At 39.8% G+C, this 19,380-nt stretch overlaps 4 non-coding genes across 4 annotated transcripts; all 4 read left to right on the forward strand.

The window, feature by feature from the left end:
- Window positions 1–6,230: 6,230 nt before the first annotated feature.
- trnac-gca (transfer RNA cysteine (anticodon GCA)) lies at window positions 6,231–6,302 on the forward strand. The gene has a single exon. It is a non-coding gene; the product is annotated as a tRNA-Cys (tRNA).
- A 5,089-nt stretch (window positions 6,303–11,391) lies between these two features.
- trnac-gca (transfer RNA cysteine (anticodon GCA)) lies at window positions 11,392–11,463 on the forward strand. The gene has a single exon. It is a non-coding gene; the product is annotated as a tRNA-Cys (tRNA).
- Window positions 11,464–15,583: 4,120 nt separating this feature from the next.
- Window positions 15,584–15,655, forward strand: trnac-gca (transfer RNA cysteine (anticodon GCA)). Its single transcript has one exon. It is a non-coding gene; the product is annotated as a tRNA-Cys (tRNA).
- A 3,139-nt stretch (window positions 15,656–18,794) lies between these two features.
- Window positions 18,795–18,866, forward strand: trnac-gca (transfer RNA cysteine (anticodon GCA)). The gene has a single exon. It is a non-coding gene; the product is annotated as a tRNA-Cys (tRNA).
- The last annotated feature ends 514 nt before the right edge of the window (window positions 18,867–19,380 follow it).

Below are 19,380 nucleotides of genomic sequence, written 5' to 3' on the forward strand. Positions count from 1 at the left end.
AAGGTGGAAGTGCGATAGACTTCAGATCAAGAGGACTCAGGTTCAAATCCTTTAGTGAACTTGAAATCAAATACTTTTTTAATGTGTGCTTTCAAAGAGAGAGTGTTCTTTATTAGGTTATGTAGATCTCCATCTTAAATGTCCCTTATTAGACCATTTTTGGACATTTTTCCATTAGCGTGGGAAAAGCTCAGTGGTAGAGAATTTGACTGCAGATCAAGCGGTCCCAGTTTCAAATTCTGGTGCCCCCTTAAAATCAAGTGCTTTCTAATTGTATCTTGACGGTTAGAGTATTATTTTTTAGATTATGTTACTCAATCTAAAATGTCCCTCATTTGATGTTTTTTCTCTCAGTCTAACAGAACCAAACAGAGTGGGTAGTCTGCTGTTCTTGAGATCCAGAGGTGTCAGGTAAAATTTTTTTCTATCCACTTGAAATCAAATACATTACTGGTGTGTTTTCCAAGAGGGAGAGATTTTGAAGAGGCAAAATAACTCTCCATCTAAAATGGCCCATGTTAGACAGTTTTTCCCTCTTACACAGTTTCTGACAGAGGGGGTATAGCTCAGTGGTAGAGCATTTGACTGCAGATCAAGAGGTCCCTGGTCCAAATCCTGGTGCCCCCTTGATGTCAAGTACTATCTAATTGTATCTTGAGAGTTGGAGGGCTCATTTTCAGGAGTTGTTACTCAATCTAAAATGTCCCTCATTTGATGTTTTTTTCTCTCAGTCAGACAGTTCCAAACAAAGGTGGAAGTGCGATAGACTTCAGATCAAGAGGACTCAGGTTCAAATCCTTTAGTGAACTTGAAATCAAATACTTTTTTAATGTGTGCTTTCAAAGAGAGAGTGTTCTTTATTAGGTTATGTAGATCTCCATCTTAAATGTCCCTTATTAGACCATTTTTGGACATTTTTCCATTAGCGTGGGAAAAGCTCAGTGGTAGAGAATTTGACTGCAGATCAAGCGGTCCCAGTTTCAAATTCTGGTGCCCCCTTAAAATCAAGTGCTTTCTAATTGTATCTTGACGGTTAGAGTATTATTTTTTAGATTATGTTACTCAATCTAAAATGTCCCTCATTTGATGTTTTTTCTCTCAGTCTAACAGAACCAAACAGAGTGGGTAGTCTGCTGCTCTTGAGATCCAGAGGTGTCAGGTAATTTTTTTTTCTATCCACTTGAAATCAAATACATTACTGGTGTGTTTTCCAAGAGGGAGAGATTTTGAAGAGGCAAAATAACTCTCCATCTAAAATGGCCCTTGTTAGACAGTTTTTCCCTCTTACACAGTTTCTGACAGAGGGGGTATAGCTCAGTGGTAGAGCATTTGACTGCAGATCAAGAGGTCCCTGGTCCAAATCCTGGTGCCCCCTTGATGTCAAGTACTATCTAATTGTATCTTGAGAGTTGGAGGGCTCATTTTCAGGAGTTGTTACTCAATCTAAAATGTCCCTCATTTGATGTTTTTTTCTCTCAGTCAGACAGTTCCAAACAAAGGTGGAAGTGCGATAGACTTCAGATCAAGAGGACTCAGGTTCAAATCCTTTAGTGAACTTGAAATCAAATACTTTTTTAATGTGTGCTTTCAAAGAGAGAGTGTTCTCTATTAGGTTATGTAGATCTCCATCTTAAATGTCCCTTATTAGACCATTTTTGGACATTTTTCCATTAGCGTGGGAAAAGCTCAGTGGTAGAGAATTTGACTGCAGATCAAGCGGTCCCAGTTTCAAATTCTGGTGCCCCCTTAAAATCAAGTGCTTTCTAATTGTATCTTGACGGTTAGAGTATTATTTTTTAGATTATGTTACTCAATCTAAAATGTCCCTCATTTGATGTTTTTTCTCTCAGTCTAACAGAACCAAACAGAGTGGGTAGTCTGCTGCTCTTGAGATCCAGAGGTGTCAGGTAATTTTTTTTTCTATCCACTTGAAATCAAATACATTACTGGTGTGTTTTCCAAGAGGGAGAGATTTTGAAGAGGCAAAATAACTCTCCATCTAAAATGGCCCTTGTTAGACAGTTTTTCCCTCTTACACAGTTTCTGACAGAGGGGGTATATCTCAGTGGTAGAGCATTTGACTGCAGATCAAGAGGTCCCAGCTTCAAATCCTGGTGCCCCCTTGATGTCAAGTACTATCTAATTGTATCTTGAGAGTGAGAGTGCTCATTTTCAGGAGTTGTTACTCAATCTAAAATGTCCCTCATTTGATGTTTTTTCTCTCAGTCAGACAGTTCCAAACAAAGGTGGAAGTGCGATAGACTTCAGATCAAGAGGACTCAGGTTCAAATCCTTTAGTGAACTTGAAATCAAATACTTTTTTAATGTGTGCTTTCAAAGAGAGAGTGTTCTTTATTAGGTTATGTAGATCTCCATCTTAAATGTCCCTTATTAGACCATTTTTGGACATTTTTCCATTAGCGTGGGAAAAGCTCAGTGGTAGAGAATTTGACTGCAGATCAAGCGGTCCCAGTTTCAAATTCTGGTGCCCCCTTAAAATCAAGTGCTTTCTAATTGTATCTTGACGGTTAGAGTATTATTTTTTAGATTATGTTACTCAATCTAAAATGTCCCTCATTTGATGTTTTTTCTCTCAGTCTAACAGAACCAAACAGAGTGGGTAGTCTGCTGCTCTTGAGATCCAGAGGTGTCAGGTAATTTTTTTTTCTATCCACTTGAAATCAAATACATTACTGGTGTGTTTTCCAAGAGGGAGAGATTTTGAAGAGGCAAAATAACTCTCCATCTAAAATGGCCCTTGTTAGACAGTTTTTCCCTCTTACACAGTTTCTGACAGAGGGGGTATAGCTCAGTGGTAGAGCATTTGACTGCAGATCAAGAGGTCCCAGCTTCAAATCCTGGTGCCCCCTTGATGTCAAGTACTATCTAATTGTATCTTGAGAGTGAGAGTGCTCATTTTCAGGAGTTGTTACTCAATCTAAAATGTCCCTCATTTGATGTTTTTTCTCTCAGTCAGACAGTTCCAAACAAAGGTGGAAGTGCGATAGACTTCAGATCAAGAGGACTCAGGTTCAAATCCTTTAGTGAACTTGAAATCAAATACTTTTTTAATGTGTGCTTTCAAAGAGAGAGTGTTCTTTATTAGGTTATGTAGATCTCCATCTTAAATGTCCCTTATTAGACAATTTTTGGACATTTTTCCATTAGCGTGGGAAAAGCTCAGTGGTAGAGAATTTGACTGCAGATCTGTTAGGGCTGCGTAAGTTCAACTGAGATAGGAACAATAGGACAACTGAACTTGATTAAAATAATTGTTTAATTCAAAAGTTAATAAATGGCAAATGCATTTTTCGTATATACGGGTTCACTGCACCACCCCGCAGGGTGGAAACAGAGAAGACACTTGTTACTGACAAAGACATTATAATAAATACTCATGACAGAGATAGTTCCCACTTCCGAGCCGGCCTGTCAGAGTAGAGACTGGGCGTGGTTTAGACTTACCCAGCCTATCGTTGATGTTGGCGCCTTAAGCCAGTCCTGGCCCCTTAGCGCATGTGATGTCCCGACGCTGTTGCTGTGTAGATTACGCTCCTTCACCCCAAAGACTGAGGTCAGACAGCTCTGTAATATTGTCTGAGCTATTCACACCTGTTATACAATTTCCACTGTTCTCGCTCAAGGCTAACTACAGCTTCCCAGCTTCTTATCTGAGCTAACTGTTACTTCCAGCACACACACACAGACACCCAGGCGCCCAGTCCAACAGTTAGCTAATATTCAATCACATTTAATACAGTTACTAATCACGTTTGTTATAGTATTCAATCACATGTAATACAGTTGCTAATATTCAATCACGTGTGTTATAGTATTACTCAGAACCTCACATGTTCTTCGTGTGTATAGCTTATCTGTTATTGTCCATTGTACACCACAGTCAGCAGTCTCCTGATTCACCCCCTCCTGTGTCTCCCTAAGATTAGCACAGTCTCGGTCACACAGTACAGCTTCACACTACTGGTACATTTGTTGCTTCTCTCCTTTTAACACACACACATTTCAGGCTGATATTCATGGTTGGGCCCTGAGCACTGGTAAAAGTGAGAACAATGGAAAATGCAGGAGTCAGCAATTCAAACTTTAATGCATAAGAAGCCCTACTAGCTTATAGTTAGTTAAGCATGTCAAAAAACCTTATAAAACCCCACAGATCAAGCGGTCCCAGTTTCAAATTCTGGTGCCCCCTTAAAATCAAGTGCTTTCTAAGTGTATCTTGACGGTTAGAGTATTCTTTTTTAGATTATGTTACTCAATCTAAAATGTCCCTCATTTGATGTTTTTTCTCTCAGTCTAACAGTACCAAACAGAGTGGGTAGTCTGCTGCTCTTGAGATCCAGAGGTGTCAGGCAATTTTTTTTTCTATCCACTTGAAATCAAATACATTACTGGTGTGTTTTCCAAGAGGGAGAGATTTTGAAGAGGCAAAATAACTCTCCATCTAAAATGGCCCTTGTTAGACAGTTTTTCCCTCTTACACAGTTTCTGACAGAGGGGGTATAGCTCAGTGGTAGAGCATTTGACTGCAGATCAAGAGGTCCCAGCTTCAAATCCTGGTGCCCCCTTGATGTCAAGTACTATCTAATTGTATCTTGAGAGTGAGAGTGCTCATTTTCAGGAGTTGTTACTCAATCTAAAATGTCCCTCATTTGATGTTTTTTCTCTCAGTCAGACAGTTCCAAACAAAGGTGGAAGTGCGATAGACTTCAGATCAAGAGGACTCAGGTTCAAATCCTTTAGTGAACTTGAAATCAAATACTTTTTTAATGTGTGCTTTCAAAGAGAGAGTGTTCTTTATTAGGTTATGTAGATCTCCATCTTAAATGTCCCTTATTAGACAATTTTTGGACATTTTTCCATTAGCGTGGGAAAAGCTCAGTGGTAGAGAATTTGACTGCAGATCTGTTAGGGCTGCGTAAGTTCAACTGAGATAGGAACAATAGGACAACTGAACTTGATTAAAATAATTGTTTAATTCAAAAGTTAATAAATGGCAAATGCATTTTTCGTATATACGGGTTCACTGCACCACCCCGCAGGGTGGAAACAGAGAAGACACTTGTTACTGACAAAGACATTATAATAAATACTCATGACAGAGATAGTTCCCACTTCCGAGCCGGCCTGTCAGAGTAGAGACTGGGCGTGGTTTAGACTTACCCAGCCTATCGTTGATGTTGGCGCCTTAAGCCAGTCCTGGCCCCTTAGCGCATGTGATGTCCCGACGCTGTTGCTGTGTAGATTACGCTCCTTCACCCCAAAGACTGAGGTCAGACAGCTCTGTAATATTGTCTGAGCTATTCACACCTGTTATACAATTTCCACTGTTCTCGCTCAAGGCTAACTACAGCTTCCCAGCTTCTTATCTGAGCTAACTGTTACTTCCAGCACACACACACAGACACCCAGGCGCCCAGTCCAACAGTTAGCTAATATTCAATCACATTTAATACAGTTACTAATCACGTTTGTTATAGTATTCAATCACATGTAATACAGTTGCTAATATTCAATCACGTGTGTTATAGTATTACTCAGAACCTCACATGTTCTTCGTGTGTATAGCTTATCTGTTATTGTCCATTGTACACCACAGTCAGCAGTCTCCTGATTCACCCCCTCCTGTGTCTCCCTAAGATTAGCACAGTCTCGGTCACACAGTACAGCTTCACACTACTGGTACATTTGTTGCTTCTCTCCTTTTAACACACACACATTTCAGGCTGATATTCATGGTTGGGCCCTGAGCACTGGTAAAAGTGAGAACAATGGAAAATGCAGGAGTCAGCAATTCAAACTTTAATGCATAAGAAGCCCTACTAGCTTATAGTTAGTTAAGCATGTCAAAAAACCTTATAAAACCCCACAGATCAAGCGGTCCCAGTTTCAAATTCTGGTGCCCCCTTAAAATCAAGTGCTTTCTAAGTGTATCTTGACGGTTAGAGTATTCTTTTTTAGATTATGTTACTCAATCTAAAATGTCCCTCATTTGATGTTTTTTCTCTCAGTCTAACAGTACCAAACAGAGTGGGTAGTCTGCTGCTCTTGAGATCCAGAGGTGTCAGGTAATTTTTTTTTCTATCCACTTGAAATCAAATACATTACTGGTGTGTTTTCCAAGAGGGAGAGATTTTGAAGAGGAAAAATAACTCTCCATCTAAAATGGCCCTTGTTAGACAGTTTTTCCCTCTTACACAGTTTCTGACAGAGGGGGTATAGCTCAGTGGTAGAGCATTTGACTGCAGATCAAGAGGTCCCAGGTTCAAATCCTGGTGCCCCCTTGATGTCAAGTACTATCTAATTGTATCTTGAGAGTCGAAGTGCTCATTTTCAGGAGTTGTTACTCAATCTAAAATGTCCCTCATTTGATGTTTTTTCTCTCAGTCAGACAGTTCCAAACAAAGGTGGAAGTGCGATAGACTTCAGATCAAGAGGACTCAGGTTCAAATCCTTTAGTGAACTTGAAATCAAATACTTTTTTAATGTATGCTTTCAAAGAGAGAGTGTTCTTTATTAGGTTATGTAGATCTCCATCTTAAATGTCCCTTATTAGACAATTTTTGGACATTTTTCCATTAGCGTGGGAAAAGCTCAGTGGTAGAGAATTTGACTGCAGATCAAGCGGTCCCAGTTTCAAATCCTGGTGCCCCCTTGATGTCAAGTACTATCTAATTGTATCTTGAGAGTGAGAGTGCTCATTTTCAGGAGTTGTTACTCAATCTAAAATGTCCCTCATTTGATGTTTTTTCTCTCAGTCAGACAGTTCCAAACAAAGGTGGAAGTGCGATAGACTTCAGATCAAGAGGACTCAGGTTCAAATCCTTTAGTGAACTTGAAATCAAATACTTTTTTAATGTGTGCTTTCAAAGAGAGAGTGTTCTTTATTAGGTTATGTAGATCTCCATCTTAAATGTCCCTTATTAGACCATTTTTGGACATTTTTCCATTAGCGTGGGAAAAGCTCAGTGGTAGAGAATTTGACTGCAGATCAAGCGGTCCCAGTTTCAAATTCTGGTGCCCCCTTAAAATCAAGTGCTTTCTAAGTGTATCTTGACGGTTAGAGTATTCTTTTTTAGATTATGTTACTCAATCTAAAATGTCCCTCATTTGATGTTTTTTCTCTCAGTCTAACAGAACCAAACAGAGTGGGTAGTCTGCTGCTCTTGAGATCCAGAGGTGTCAGGTAATTTTTTTTTCTATCCACTTGAAATCAAATACATTACTAGTGTGTTTTCCAAGAGGGAGAGATTTTGAAGAGGCAAAATAACTCTCCATCTAAAATGGCCCTTGTTAGACAGTTTTTCCCTCTTACACAGTTTCTGACAGAGGGGGTATAGCTCAGTGGTAGAGCATTTGACTGCAGATCAAGAGGTCCCAGCTTCAAATCCTGGTGCCCCCTTGATGTCAAGTACTATCTAATTGTATCTTGAGAGTGAGAGTGCTCATTTTCAGGAGTTGTTACTCAATCTAAAATGTCCCTCATTTGATGTTTTTTCTCTCAGTCAGACAGTTCCAAACAAAGGTGGAAGTGCGATAGACTTCAGATCAAGAGGACACAGGTTCAAATCCATGTCAAAAAACCTTATAAAACCCCACAGATCAAGCGGTCCCAGTTTCAAATTCTGGTGCCCCCTTAAAATCAAGTGCTTTCTAAGTGTATCTTGACGGTTAGAGTATTCTTTTTTAGATTATGTTACTCAATCTAAAATGTCCCTCATTTGATGTTTTTTCTCTCAGTCTAACAGTACCAAACAGAGTGGGTAGTCTGCTGCTCTTGAGATCCAGAGGTGTCAGGCAATTTTTTTTTCTATCCACTTGAAATCAAATACATTACTGGTGTATTTTCCAAGAGGGAGAGATTTTGAAGAGGCAAAATAACTCTCCATCTAAAATGGCCCTTGTTAGACAGTTTTTCCCTCTTACACAGTTTCTGACAGAGGGGGTATAGCTCAGTGGTAGAGCATTTGACTGCAGATCAAGAGGTCCCAGCTTCAAATCCTGGTGCCCCCTTGATGTCAAGTACTATCTAATTGTATCTTGAGAGTGAGATTGCTCATTTTCAGGAGTTGTTACTCAATCTAAAATGTCCCTCATTTGATGTTTTTTCTCTCAGTCAGACAGTTCCAAACAAAGGTGGAAGTGCGATAGACTTCAGATCAAGAGGACTCAGGTTCAAATCCTTTAGTGAACTTGAAATCAAATACTTTTTTAATGTGTGCTTTCAAAGAGAGAGTGTTCTTTATTAGGTTATGTAGATCTCCATCTTAAATGTCCCTTATTAGACAATTTTTGGACATTTTTCCATTAGCGTGGGAAAAGCTCAGTGGTAGAGAATTTGACTGCAGATCTGTTAGGGCTGCGTAAGTTCAACTGAGATAGGAACAATAGGACAACTGAACTTGATTAAAATAATTGTTTAATTCAAAAGTTAATAAATGGCAAATGCATTTTTCGTATATACGGGTTCACTGCACCACCCCGCAGGGTGGAAACAGAGAAGACACTTGTTACTGACAAAGACATTATAATAAATACTCATGACAGAGATAGTTCCCACTTCCGAGCCGGCCTGTCAGAGTAGAGACTGGGCGTGGTTTAGACTTACCCAGCCTATCGTTGATGTTGGCGCCTTAAGCCAGTCCTGGCCCCTTAGCGCATGTGATGTCCCGACGCTGTTGCTGTGTAGATTACGCTCCTTCACCCCAAAGACTGAGGTCAGACAGCTCTGTAATATTGTCTGAGCTATTCACACCTGTTATACAATTTCCACTGTTCTCGCTCAAGGCTAACTACAGCTTCCCAGCTTCTTATCTGAGCTAACTGTTACTTCCAGCACACACACACAGACACCCAGGCGCCCAGTCCAACAGTTAGCTAATATTCAATCACATTTAATACAGTTACTAATCACGTTTGTTATAGTATTCAATCACATGTAATACAGTTGCTAATATTCAATCACGTGTGTTATAGTATTACTCAGAACCTCACATGTTCTTCGTGTGTATAGCTTATCTGTTATTGTCCATTGTACACCACAGTCAGCAGTCTCCTGATTCACCCCCTCCTGTGTCTCCCTAAGATTAGCACAGTCTCGGTCACACAGTACAGCTTCACACTACTGGTACATTTGTTGCTTCTCTCCTTTTAACACACACACATTTCAGGCTGATATTCATGGTTGGGCCCTGAGCACTGGTAAAAGTGAGAACAATGGAAAATGCAGGAGTCAGCAATTCAAACTTTAATGCATAAGAAGCCCTACTAGCTTATAGTTAGTTAAGCATGTCAAAAAACCTTATAAAACCCCACAGATCAAGCGGTCCCAGTTTCAAATTCTGGTGCCCCCTTAAAATCAAGTGCTTTCTAAGTGTATCTTGACGGTTAGAGTATTCTTTTTTAGATTATGTTACTCAATCTAAAATGTCCCTCATTTGATGTTTTTTCTCTCAGTCTAACAGTACCAAACAGAGTGGGTAGTCTGCTGCTCTTGAGATCCAGAGGTGTCAGGTAATTTTTTTTTCTATCCACTTGAAATCAAATACATTACTGGTGTGTTTTCCAAGAGGGAGAGATTTTGAAGAGGAAAAATAACTCTCCATCTAAAATGGCCCTTGTTAGACAGTTTTTCCCTCTTACACAGTTTCTGACAGAGGGGGTATAGCTCAGTGGTAGAGCATTTGACTGCAGATCAAGAGGTCCCAGCTTCAAATCCTGGTGCCCCCTTGATGTCAAGTACTATCTAATTGTATCTTGAGAGTGAGAGTGCTCATTTTCAGGAGTTGTTACTCAATCTAAAATGTCCCTCATTTGATGTTTTTTCTCTCAGTCAGACAGTTCCAAACAAAGGTGGAAGTGCGATAGACTTCAGATCAAGAGGACTCAGGTTCAAATCCTTTAGTGAACTTGAAATCAAATACTTTTTTAATGTGTGCTTTCAAAGAGAGAGTGTTCTTTATTAGGTTATGTAGATCTCCATCTTAAATGTCCCTTATTAGACAATTTTTGGACATTTTTCCATTAGCGTGGGAAAAGCTCAGTGGTAGAGAATTTGACTGCAGATCTGTTAGGGCTGCGTAAGTTCAACTGAGATAGGAACAATAGGACAACTGAACTTGATTAAAATAATTGTTTAATTCAAAAGTTAATAAATGGCAAATGCATTTTTCGTATATACGGGTTCACTGCACCACCCCGCAGGGTGGAAACAGAGAAGACACTTGTTACTGACAAAGACATTATAATAAATACTCATGACAGAGATAGTTCCCACTTCCGAGCCGGCCTGTCAGAGTAGAGACTGGGCGTGGTTTAGACTTACCCAGCCTATCGTTGATGTTGGCGCCTTAAGCCAGTCCTGGCCCCTTAGCGCATGTGATGTCCCGACGCTGTTGCTGTGTAGATTACGCTCCTTCACCCCAAAGACTGAGGTCAGACAGCTCTGTAATATTGTCTGAGCTATTCACACCTGTTATACAATTTCCACTGTTCTCGCTCAAGGCTAACTACAGCTTCCCAGCTTCTTATCTGAGCTAACTGTTACTTCCAGCACACACACACAGACACCCAGGCGCCCAGTCCAACAGTTAGCTAATATTCAATCACATTTAATACAGTTACTAATCACGTTTGTTATAGTATTCAATCACATGTAATACAGTTGCTAATATTCAATCACGTGTGTTATAGTATTACTCAGAACCTCACATGTTCTTCGTGTGTATAGCTTATCTGTTATTGTCCATTGTACACCACAGTCAGCAGTCTCCTGATTCACCCCCTCCTGTGTCTCCCTAAGATTAGCACAGTCTCGGTCACACAGTACAGCTTCACACTACTGGTACATTTGTTGCTTCTCTCCTTTTAACACACACACATTTCAGGCTGATATTCATGGTTGGGCCCTGAGCACTGGTAAAAGTGAGAACAATGGAAAATGCAGGAGTCAGCAATTCAAACTTTAATGCATAAGAAGCCCTACTAGCTTATAGTTAGTTAAGCATGTCAAAAAACCTTATAAAACCCCACAGATCAAGCGGTCCCAGTTTCAAATTCTGGTGCCCCCTTAAAATCAAGTGCTTTCTAAGTGTATCTTGACGGTTAGAGTATTCTTTTTTAGATTATGTTACTCAATCTAAAATGTCCCTCATTTGATGTTTTTTCTCTCAGTCTAACAGTACCAAACAGAGTGGGTAGTCTGCTGCTCTTGAGATCCAGAGGTGTCAGGTAATTTTTTTTTCTATCCACTTGAAATCAAATACATTACTGGTGTGTTTTCCAAGAGGGAGAGATTTTGAAGAGGAAAAATAACTCTCCATCTAAAATGGCCCTTGTTAGACAGTTTTTCCCTCTTACACAGTTTCTGACAGAGGGGGTATAGCTCAGTGGTAGAGCATTTGACTGCAGATCAAGAGGTCCCAGGTTCAAATCCTGGTGCCCCCTTGATGTCAAGTACTATCTAATTGTATCTTGAGAGTCGAAGTGCTCATTTTCAGGAGTTGTTACTCAATCTAAAATGTCCCTCATTTGATGTTTTTTCTCTCAGTCAGACAGTTCCAAACAAAGGTGGAAGTGCGATAGACTTCAGATCAAGAGGACTCAGGTTCAAATCCTTTAGTGAACTTGAAATCAAATACTTTTTTAATGTATGCTTTCAAAGAGAGAGTGTTCTTTATTAGGTTATGTAGATCTCCATCTTAAATGTCCCTTATTAGACAATTTTTGGACATTTTTCCATTAGCGTGGGAAAAGCTCAGTGGTAGAGAATTTGACTGCAGATCAAGCGGTCCCAGCTTCAAATCCTGGTGCCCCCTTGATGTCAAGTACTATCTAATTGTATCTTGAGAGTGAGAGTGCTCATTTTCAGGAGTTGTTACTCAATCTAAAATGTCCCTCATTTGATGTTTTTTCTCTCAGTCAGACAGTTCCAAACAAAGGTGGAAGTGCGATAGACTTCAGATCAAGAGGACTCAGGTTCAAATCCTTTAGTGAACTTGAAATCAAATACTTTTTTAATGTGTGCTTTCAAAGAGAGAGTGTTCTTTATTAGGTTATGTAGATCTCCATCTTAAATGTCCCTTATTAGACCATTTTTGGACATTTTTCCATTAGCGTGGGAAAAGCTCAGTGGTAGAGAATTTGACTGCAGATCAAGCGGTCCCAGTTTCAAATTCTGGTGCCCCCTTAAAATCAAGTGCTTTCTAAGTGTATCTTGACGGTTAGAGTATTCTTTTTTAGATTATGTTACTCAATCTAAAATGTCCCTCATTTGATGTTTTTTCTCTCAGTCTAACAGAACCAAACAGAGTGGGTAGTCTGCTGCTCTTGAGATCCAGAGGTGTCAGGTAATTTTTTTTTCTATCCACTTGAAATCAAATACATTACTAGTGTGTTTTCCAAGAGGGAGAGATTTTGAAGAGGCAAAATAACTCTCCATCTAAAATGGCCCTTGTTAGACAGTTTTTCCCTCTTACACAGTTTCTGACAGAGGGGGTATAGCTCAGTGGTAGAGCATTTGACTGCAGATCAAGAGGTCCCAGCTTCAAATCCTGGTGCCCCCTTGATGTCAAGTACTATCTAATTGTATCTTGAGAGTGAGAGTGCTCATTTTCAGGAGTTGTTACTCAATCTAAAATGTCCCTCATTTGATGTTTTTTCTCTCAGTCAGACAGTTCCAAACAAAGGTGGAAGTGCGATAGACTTCAGATCAAGAGGACACAGGTTCAAATCCATGTCAAAAAACCTTATAAAACCCCACAGATCAAGCGGTCCCAGTTTCAAATTCTGGTGCCCCCTTAAAATCAAGTGCTTTCTAAGTGTATCTTGACGGTTAGAGTATTCTTTTTTAGATTATGTTACTCAATCTAAAATGTCCCTCATTTGATGTTTTTTCTCTCAGTCTAACAGTACCAAACAGAGTGGGTAGTCTGCTGCTCTTGAGATCCAGAGGTGTCAGGCAATTTTTTTTTCTATCCACTTGAAATCAAATACATTACTGGTGTATTTTCCAAGAGGGAGAGATTTTGAAGAGGCAAAATAACTCTCCATCTAAAATGGCCCTTGTTAGACAGTTTTTCCCTCTTACACAGTTTCTGACAGAGGGGGTATAGCTCAGTGGTAGAGCATTTGACTGCAGATCAAGAGGTCCCAGCTTCAAATCCTGGTGCCCCCTTGATGTCAAGTACTATCTAATTGTATCTTGAGAGTGAGATTGCTCATTTTCAGGAGTTGTTACTCAATCTAAAATGTCCCTCATTTGATGTTTTTTCTCTCAGTCAGACAGTTCCAAACAAAGGTGGAAGTGCGATAGACTTCAGATCAAGAGGACTCAGGTTCAAATCCTTTAGTGAACTTGAAATCAAATACTTTTTTAATGTGTGCTTTCAAAGAGAGAGTGTTCTTTATTAGGTTATGTAGATCTCCATCTTAAATGTCCCTTATTAGACAATTTTTGGACATTTTTCCATTAGCGTGGGAAAAGCTCAGTGGTAGAGAATTTGACTGCAGATCTGTTAGGGCTGCGTAAGTTCAACTGAGATAGGAACAATAGGACAACTGAACTTGATTAAAATAATTGTTCAATTCAAAAGTTAATAAATGGCAAATGCATTTTTCGTATATACGGGTTCACTGCACCACCCCGCAGGGTGGAAACAGAGAAGACACTTGTTACTGACAAAGACATTATAATAAATACTCATGACAGAGATAGTTCCCACTTCCGAGCCGGCCTGTCAGAGTAGAGACTGGGCGTGGTTTAGACTTACCCAGCCTATCGTTGATGTTGGCGCCTTAAGCCAGTCCTGGCCCCTTAGCGCATGTGATGTCCCGACGCTGTTGCTGTGTAGATTACGCTCCTTCACCCCAAAGACTGAGGTCAGACAGCTCTGTAATATTGTCTGAGCTATTCACACCTGTTATACAATTTCCACTGTTCTCGCTCAAGGCTAACTACAGCTTCCCAGCTTCTTATCTGAGCTAACTGTTACTTCCAGCACACACACACAGACACCCAGGCGCCCAGTCCAACAGTTAGCTAATATTCAATCACATTTAATACAGTTACTAATCACGTTTGTTATAGTATTCAATCACATGTAATACAGTTGCTAATATTCAATCACGTGTGTTATAGTATTACTCAGAACCTCACATGTTCTTCGTGTGTATAGCTTATCTGTTATTGTCCATTGTACACCACAGTCAGCAGTCTCCTGATTCACCCCCTCCTGTGTCTCCCTAAGATTAGCACAGTCTCGGTCACACAGTACAGCTTCACACTACTGGTACATTTGTTGCTTCTCTCCTTTTAACACACACACATTTCAGGCTGATATTCATGGTTGGGCCCTGAGCACTGGTAAAAGTGAGAACAATGGAAAATGCAGGAGTCAGCAATTCAAACTTTAATGCATAAGAAGCCCTACTAGCTTATAGTTAGTTAAGCATGTCAAAAAACCTTATAAAACCCCACAGATCAAGCGGTCCCAGTTTCAAATTCTGGTGCCCCCTTAAAATCAAGTGCTTTCTAAGTGTATCTTGACGGTTAGAGTATTCTTTTTTAGATTATGTTACTCAATCTAAAATGTCCCTCATTTGATGTTTTTTCTCTCAGTCTAACAGTACCAAACAGAGTGGGTAGTCTGCTGCTCTTGAGATCCAGAGGTGTCAGGTAATTTTTTTTTCTATCCACTTGAAATCAAATACATTACTGGTGTGTTTTCCAAGAGGGAGAGATTTTGAAGAGGAAAAATAACTCTCCATCTAAAATGGCCCTTGTTAGACAGTTTTTCCCTCTTACACAGTTTCTGACAGAGGGGGTATAGCTCAGTGGTAGAGACTTTGACTGCAGATCAAGAGGTCCCAGGTTCAAATCCTGGTGCCCCCTTGATGTCAAGTACTATCTAATTGTATCTTGACAGTCGAAGTGCTCATTTTCAGGAGTTGTTACTCAATCTAAAATGTCCCTCATTTGATGTTTTTTCTCTCAGTCAGACAGTTCCAAACAAAGGTGGAAGTGCGATAGACTTCAGATCAAGAGGACTCAGGTTCAAATCCTTTAGTGAACTTGAAATCAAATACTTTTTTAATGTGTGCTTTCAAAGAGAGAGTGTTCTTTATTAGGTTATGTAGATCTCCATCTTAAATGTCCCTTATTAGACAATTTTTGGACATTTTTCCATGAGCGTGGGAAAAGCTCAGTGGTAGAGAATTTGACTGCAGATCAAGCGGTCCCAGTTTCAAATTCTGGTGCCCCCTTAAAATCAAGTGCTTTCTAAGTGTATCTTGACGGTTAGAGTATTCTTTTTTAGATTATGTTACTCAATCTAAAATGTCCCTCATTTGATGTTTTTTCTCTCAGTCTAACAGTACCAAACAGAGTGGGTAGTCTGCTGCTCTTGAGATCCAGAGGTGTCAGGTAATTTTTTTTCCTCTCCACTTGAAATCAAATACATTACTGGTGTGTTTTCCAAGAGGGAGAGTTTTTGAAGAGGCAAAATAACTCTCCATCTAAAATGGCCCTTGTTAGACAGTTTTTCCCTCTTACACAGTTTCTGACAGAGGGGGTATAGCTCAGTGGTAGAGCATTTGACTGCAGATCAAGAGGTCCCAGGTCCAAATCCTGGTGCCCCCTTGATGTCAAGTACTATCTAATTGTATCTTGAGAGTTGGAGGGCTCATTTTCAGGAGTTGTTACTCAATCTAAAATGTCCCTCATTTGATGTTTTTTTCTCTCAGTCAGACAGTTCCAAACAAAGGTGGAAGTGCGATAGACTTCAGATCAAGAGGACTCAGGTTCAAATCCTTTAGTGAACTTGAAATCAAATACTTTTTTAATGTGTGCTTTCAAAGAGAGAGTGTTCTTTATTAGGTTATGTAGATCTCCATCTTAAATGTCCCTTATTAGACCATTTTTGGACATTTTTCCATTAGCGTGGGAAAAGCTCAGTGGTAGAGAATTTGACTGCAGATCAAGCGGTCCCAGTTTAAAATTCTGGTGCCCCCTTAAAATCAAGTGCTTTCTAAGTGTATCTTGACGGTTAGAGTATTCTTTTTTAGATTATGTTACTTAATCTAAAATGTCCCTCATTTGATGTTTTTTCTCTCAGTCTAACAGAACCAAACAGAGTGGGTAGTCTGCTGCTCTTGAGATCCAGAGGTGTCAGGTAATTTTTTTTTCTATCCACTTGAAATCAAATACATTACTAGTGTGTTTTCCAAGAGGGAGAGATTTTGAAGAGGCAAAATAACTCTCCATCTAAAATGGCCCTTGTTAGACAGTTTTTCCCTCTTACACAGTTTCTGACAGAGGGGGTATAGCTCAGTGTTAGAGCATTTGACTGCAGATCAAGAGGTCCCAGCTTCAAATCCTGGTGCCCCCTTGATGTCAAGTACTATCTAATTGTATCTTGAGAGTGAGAGTGCTCATTTTCAGGAGTTGTTACTCAATCTAAAATGTCCCTCATTTGATGTTTTTTCTCTCAGTCAGACAGTTCCAAACAAAGGTGGAAGTGCGATAGACTTCAGATCAAGAGGACTCAGGTTCAAATCCTTTAGTGAACTTGAAATCAAATACTTTTTTAATGTGTGCTTTCAAAGAGAGAGTGTTCTTTATTAGGTTATGTAGATCTCCATCTTAAATGTCCCTTATTAGACAATTTTTGGACATTTTTCCATTAGCGTGGGAAAAGCTCAGTGGTAGAGAATTTGACTGCAGATCTGTTAGGGCTGCGTAAGTTCAACTGAGATAGGAACAATAGGACAACTGAACTTGATTAAAATAATTGTTTAATTCAAAAGTTAATAAATGGCAAATGCATTTTTCGTATATACGGGTTCACTGCACCACCCCGCAGGGTGGAAACAGAGAAGACACTTGTTACTGACAAAGACATTATAATAAATACTCATGACAGAGATAGTTCCCACTTCCGAGCCGGCCTGTCAGAGTAGAGACTGGGCGTGGTTTAGACTTACCCAGCCTATCGTTGATGTTGGCGCCTTAAGCCAGTCCTGGCCCCTTAGCGCATGTGATGTCCCGACGCTGTTGCTGTGTAGATTACGCTCCTTCACCCCAAAGACTGAGGTCAGACAGCTCTGTAATATTGTCTGAGCTATTCACACCTGTTATACAATTTCCACTGTTCTCGCTCAAGGCTAACTACAGCTTCCCAGCTTCTTATCTGAGCTAACTGTTACTTCCAGCACACACACACAGACACCCAGGCGCCCAGTCCAACAGTTAGCTAATATTCAATCACATTTAATACAGTTACTAATCACGTTTGTTATAGTATTCAATCACATGTAATACAGTTGCTAATATTCAATCACGTGTGTTATAGTATTACTCAGAACCTCACATGTTCTTCGTGTGTATAGCTTATCTGTTATTGTCCATTGTACACCACAGTCAGCAGTCTCCTGATTCACCCCCTCCTGTGTCTCCCTAAGATTAGCACAGTCTCGGTCACACAGTACAGCTTCACACTACTGGTACATTTGTTGCTTCTCTCCTTTTAACACACACACATTTCAGGCTGATATTCATGGTTGGGCCCTGAGCACTGGTAAAAGTGAGAACAATGGAAAATGCAGGAGTCAGCAATTCAAACTTTAATGCATAAGAAGCCCTACTAGCTTATAGTTAGTTAAGCATGTCAAAAAACCTTATAAAACCCCACAGATCAAGCGGTCCCAGTTTCAAATTCTGGTGCCCCCTTAAAATCAAGTGCTTTCTAAGTGTATCTTGACGGTTAGAGTATTCTTTTTTAGATTATGTTACTCAATCTAAAATGTCCCTCATTTGATGTTTTTTCTCTCAGTCTAACAGTACCAAACAGAGTGGGTAGTCTGCTGCTCTTGAGATCCAGAGGTGTCAGGTAATTTTTTTTTCTATCCACTTGAAATCAAATACATTACTGGTGTGTTTTCCAAGAGGGAGAGATTTTGAAGAGGAAAAATAACTCTCCATCTAAAATGGCCCTTGTTAGACAGTTTTTCCCTCTTACACAGTTTCTGACAGAGGGGGTATAGCTCAGTGGTAGAGACTTTGACTGCAGATCAAGAGGTCCCAGGTTCAAATCCTGGTGCCCCCTTGATGTCAAGTACTATCTAATTGTATCTTGACAGTCGAAGTGCTCATTTTCAGGAGTTGTTACTCAATCTAAAATGTCCCTCATTTGATGTTTTTTCTCTCAGTCAGACAGTTCCAAACAAAGGTGGAAGTGCGATAGACTTCAGATCAAGAGGACTCAGGTTCAAATCCTTTAGTGAACTTGAAATCAAATACTTTTTTAATGTGTGCTTTCAAAGAGAGAGTGTTCTTTATTAGGTTATGTAGATCTCCATCTTAAATGTCCCTTATTAGACAATTTTTGGACATTTTTCCATGAGCGTGGGAAAAGCTCAGTGGTAGAGAATTTGACTGCAGATCAAGCGGTCCCAGTTTCAAATTCTGGTGCCCCCTTAAAATCAAGTGCTTTCTAAGTGTATCTTGACGGTTAGAGTATTCTTTTTTAGATTATGTTACTCAATCTAAAATGTCCCTCATTTGATGTTTTTTCTCTCAGTCTAACAGTACCAAACAGAGTGGGTAGTCTGCTGCTCTTGAGATCCAGAGGTGTCAGGTAATTTTTTTTCCTCTCCACTTGAAATCAAATACATTACTGGTGTGTTTTCCAAGAGGGAGAGTTTTTGAAGAGGCAAAATAACTCTCCATCTAAAATGGCCCTTGTTAGACAGTTTTTCCCTCTTACACAGTTTCTGACAGAGGGGGTATAGCTCAGTGGTAGAGCATTTGACTGCAGATCAAGAGGTCCCAGGTCCAAATCCTGGTGCCCCCTTGATGTCAAGTACTATCTAATTGTATCTTGAGAGTTGGAGGGCTCATTTTCAGGAGTTGTTACTCAATCTAAAATGTCCCTCATTTGATGTTTTTTTCTCTCAGTCAGACAGTTCCAAACAAAGGTGGAAGTGCGATAGACTTCAGATCAAGAGGACTCAGGTTCAAATCCTTTAGTGAACTTGAAATCAAATACTTTTTTAATGTGTGCTTTCAAAGAGAGAGTGTTCTTTATTAGGTTATGTAGATCTCCATCTTAAATGTCCCTTATTAGACCATTTTTGGACATTTTTCCATTAGCGTGGGAAAAGCTCAGTGGTAGAGAATTTGACTGCAGATCAAGCGGTCCCAGTTTAAAATTCTGGTGCCCCCTTAAAATCAAGTGCTTTCTAAGTGTATCTTGACGGTTAGAGTATTCTTTTTTAGATTATGTTACTTAATCTAAAATGTCCCTCATTTGATGTTTTTTCTCTCAGTCTAACAGAACCAAACAGAGTGGGTAGTCTGCTGCTCTT

The sequence above is a fragment of the Salvelinus alpinus genome, chromosome 7, assembly GCF_045679555.1.
Source record: "Salvelinus alpinus chromosome 7, SLU_Salpinus.1, whole genome shotgun sequence".
Classification (NCBI taxonomy): Eukaryota; Metazoa; Chordata; class Actinopteri; order Salmoniformes; family Salmonidae; genus Salvelinus; species Salvelinus alpinus.